We start from the raw sequence: 4,463 nt of genomic DNA on the forward strand, positions 1-4,463 counted from the left end.
TTATTTTGGAATTCAACATGATGTCTTCCCCTTCCTGAAGTATTCCTAAGGGTATTCCCAGATTTACCAATTACTTTTAATTCCCATTGGCCGGGTCAGTTTAAATTAACCCAGCCTGCACATACCCCATTCCCAAACTCCCTCCAACATTCAAAATGACATCCACCCAACCTGGCCTTAGGCAACATCTTTCCCCCTGCCTTTGACCCTCAGTGACCATTATTAAAACTGAACTTGTCATCTCATCACCAGACCCACAAATCTTCCATTTCCATGGATATTCATGCAGTCTGCTTATCGAAATCATTTCTGGGAACCTGTTCACTCCATGCATCTGGAAGTAGACCTGGGGGCTCATTCCCACTTACATTTAAACTGGTGTGCGATTCGCCTTTGCTCTGTGTTGGTAAATCAATTCCAAAAGGTCAGTCATTCCCACTATGAAAACGGATCTTTTCATTATCCCCTTGTAATCGCTTTTTTTTTTTTGGCACAATTGTCATCCCCACTAATTTGCGCCACTTCAAAATGCATGTCAATCATCTGTGTGTCATTAGTGGCGTAAGCAGCAGCCCGGGCAGCCCGGCTTTGGAACTATGTGTGTGTGTGTGTGTGTATACATATATATAATTGATAGAATTAGATTCATCGATTTTGCAACTACTTGCAATCAGTGAGGCAAGTAGTTGCAAAACCAATGAATCGAATCTTCTATCAATTTTTCTTTTAAAAATCGATAGAATTGATTAATTTGTTTTGCAGCCACTTGCTTTGCTGATTGTAAGTAGTTGCAAAATCAATCAAATCTTCTATCAATTTTATTTTAAAAAAAAACATGCTCCCATAGGCCATCCCAAGAGCACAAAGGCAGCACTGGGGGGGGGGGTGGATCTCCCAAAAACTGAGAAGGGATGGTAAACACCCCTCTGCCATTAGTCCCTCCCCTCCAGAACAGTGCGATGCAGATCCGTCATTCCCACTTGTTTGTTGAACACGCTTCCAAATTGATTCTTTTCATAATTTACAGCACTCATAAATAAAAGTTAATAATAATATTAATAATAATAATAATAATAGAACTGCTAGGAAACTAGTGTCTGGAAAAGCTTGGGGTTTTTTGCGTTTGCCTCGCTTTATTGCAACAGAAATCAATCAAAGTAGGATTGGAACCAGTTTCAAATGGGAACGACAGTTGTATAAACCAATCAGCAATTTGCTTTAAATCATAGTGGAAACCCACTTCAAATCTGCAAACGCTCATGCTACAACTTCTTTCACACAGTTAGTCTCAAAGGTGCTACAAGATCCCCTTGCAGGGTGATATTTCAGACTAACATGGCTATAACCCTGAAAACAACCAAAGCAATGAGTGGTAATGGCATAACCTTGACCTATGCCATAATAATTCACCAACAGGACCTAGACTTTGTGTAATTTGTATGTGTATGTATAATATGTGTGTGTATGTTATAGTATGGGTATTCTGTTTATCATTTTGCAACTAATTCTAGTTTTGCACAAAGACCAATATGGTATTTTGGCTTACTGACACAGGTATATTTGATTCCAACTTGTCTTTTGATACATGACATTTCTGGGATGGGGGAGCTGACATCTCTTTCTAGCCATAAAACATGTGGGTCTTCCTATCCCTAGAAATCATCCGTCAAGAGACAAATCGCAAGGAAACAGTAAATGCCATTGCAACCGGTGAGTGGAGTTTATACTTGACCATCCCTCTAACAATGTTCTCTACTTGAGTCTCACTCCACTGTCTCTCCTACTAGCTATGGGCGGTGGAGCCAGACCCAAGCAGAGAAGAGGTGGGTATGGCTTGGAAAATGTTCCTGTTGGGGGTCTACAACTCCCACAGCTGGAGTTGGTGTCCATGACTGGGAGCCTTCTTGAAGCTGGTGGAACATACAATTCCTCCAGCACACTTCTGGGGAGATCCAGGCATTGCAAAAAGAAGGCAAAGGGACTTTCCTGGTGTGCCCATGTGTCCATTTTGTACTCATATGGGGCTGGGGGGCATGGGTTCATTTGGCAGCCACTGAAAAGCCTGGCAAACCTGTTGCATAAGGAGCTACTAGATGGCACCATACACAACACTGGGAAAAGTAGTTATGATAGAGTAACCTCCAGTTACACTGGCAGAAAAGCACAAGATGATTCTGGTTCCTAAAGGTAACTTTTCAAAGCTCAGAGTGCGGAATAGCCAACTCATCTGTTTTCTGCCGTGTGCATTTTCTGGCTGCATATTGCCATGCCTCACCTATGATATCTTTGCCATGTCTTTCAACTGTGCAGATTTGACAGGGACAGTCCTGATTAATCCTCTGCCATCCCACGTTTTCAGCTGCTTTTAAAATGGCCCAGTTTCATGTCCTGTGGAGAGAGATATGAATGACCCAGTTTCTCTCTCCTCCTCCCTCTTTCCCTTCAGCTTTCTTCAATTGCTGCAAATTGAGTTCAAAGGGCAAACTAATTTGCATTCAGCAAGCAGAAACAAGGCAGAGAGGCAGAATCTTAACCATCCCAGTAGATTCAGGCAAAAGTACACTTCTACAGCCTCTCCTATCTTTTGTGTTCTTCCTTAATAACTTTCCCCATCTTGGCCACACTCAGATGTTGCTTGGCTACACATATACTAGTTTTCATCTGTGAAAGGCTGGAGGTCATGCTTTAGCATCATGACTTTTTTTTCTGTTTTTCATTTCTCCTTTGTTTAGTCTTGAACCTTGTGAGTTTGGAAGCCAAGACTTCTGACATATTCTTGGCAGCATCAGAGATAATGGAGAACGTGGGACATGAGCCTTCAGAAAATGTTTTTGGGAGATTCTTTAACAGAATAAGAACTATCTGGAAGAGGTAGAAAATGTTTTCCCATTGGGAACGGAAAAGGTAAATATGAAAAGAGGAAGGGCTGAGTTTGTTATGTTCTCCCTTCCTTTTTACCTTTTAGATTTATACAAAACTAAGAAGCCAAGGGAGGAACTAAGAGTCAGCCAGGGCTAGATTGCTCATGGTTCGCAGTTGGTCCAGGGCCATTACTGGCTAGGAGACCTTTATTCAAGGGAAAAGAGATTCCATCTAAGCATTAGAAAGAACTTTCTGAAAGTAAGAGCTGTTTGGAATATACTTCTGTTTCAGAGTATGGCGGAGTCTCCTTTTTTGGAATTTTTTAAACAGAGCTGGGTGGCCATGTGTCAGAATTGCTTGGATTATGTCTTTCTGCATGGCAAAAGGGGGTTGGACATGGCCCTTAGGGTCTCTTCCAACTCTGTGGTTCTGTGAACATTGTAAACTCAAGGCCTGGAGGTGGAACAGACAGGCATCGTCACTCACAGGGTCCCCCTTTCTCCTTTGAGTCCACCAGATATATTCTGCTAGCAACAGCAGAAGCAGAGTTCCATACACAGCATTGTTGTGCAATGTGCATGGTTGCTGTGCATTGTGGTTGCACACTGTGTATTGTGGTGTATAGCTGCACATTATGCATGGCATTTTCAGTTTCTGTTTGCTCATTTCATAACAGCACTTAATCACCGATTTATATTGTGCAATGCTGCAATTCTGGTTGGAGGTTGTGTGATGCTTGGGTAGCATATCTCCCCATGTGATGCTGAGGGGATGTTGGATTGCAGCCGTAGAGGGCAACAGGCTGTGGAAAGATGATCTAGGTCCTGTTCAATTCATACCAAAACTGGTCCTGGAACCTCTCTACCTGCTACCAGCTCTGTTTTTAATTTCCCAGGACTGACTTTGTTTGTGTCTCTTGACCTAGGCTGACCATGTCAATCGCTGTTCCTCATCCTCCTCCGGTTTGACGCCTGATCTGAATCACAGTTCTGAGTCTGCCTGTCCACCTGACGCCTAAGGATTCCAGTTGGACATCTTAACCCTCTTCAGTATCCATAAATCTCTCTGCCTATACAACTGAGTGCTACTTCAGAGCTCAGTCAGAGGGGCAGGGACGTTCTTTTCCCCACAAAAACCATTCCTTAGTTCCCTCTTATCTGTTGAGGATATTGCCGTTGACGTAAAGGCTCTCTAAACCAAATGTAGGCAACGGTGGCCCTTCTGAAATCTTTGGACTACAGCTCCCACAATCCCTTGCCAATTGGCTAAAGCTGATGGAAGTTGTAGTCCAAGAAATAGATGCGGGAAAGGGGTCACGGTCACCTGTCCCTCCTCTAAGTGCAAGGAGGAACATTTAGCACCTGCTCATCATGAAGAGACTAGTTTTATCCTGAAAACCCTCCATTTTGTTAAAATATGTATTGTTCAAGATTTTAAAAAATGACAGAATAAAAACAGTCTAAATGTAGCCTCTGCTCCTGCATCCAGATACAAACTGGTCCATGGTCTGGAGTCCTTCACCGCCACCACCCTCAGCTGCCCACATATGTCCTAAGCTCCCACTCGAATAATAAAACCAAAACGAGATGAAGAAGAGTTGG

At 42.9% G+C, this 4,463-nt stretch overlaps 1 protein-coding gene and 1 long non-coding RNA gene across 2 annotated transcripts in view; both read left to right on the forward strand.

Moving 5' to 3' along the window:
• Nucleotides 1-4,463, forward strand: part of ARMC9 (armadillo repeat containing 9) — a 1,183,007-nt gene that overhangs the window by 466,342 nt on the left and 712,202 nt on the right. The window lies entirely within an intron of this gene.
• Nucleotides 1,314-4,330, forward strand: LOC121925357. The gene is made up of 3 exons (XR_006102862.1): nucleotides 1,314-1,710; nucleotides 2,733-2,904; nucleotides 3,788-4,330. It is a non-coding gene; the product is annotated as an uncharacterized LOC121925357 (long non-coding RNA).

This window comes from Sceloporus undulatus, chromosome 3 (genome assembly GCF_019175285.1).
Source record: "Sceloporus undulatus isolate JIND9_A2432 ecotype Alabama chromosome 3, SceUnd_v1.1, whole genome shotgun sequence".
In the NCBI taxonomy this organism is placed as follows: Eukaryota; Metazoa; Chordata; class Lepidosauria; order Squamata; family Phrynosomatidae; genus Sceloporus; species Sceloporus undulatus.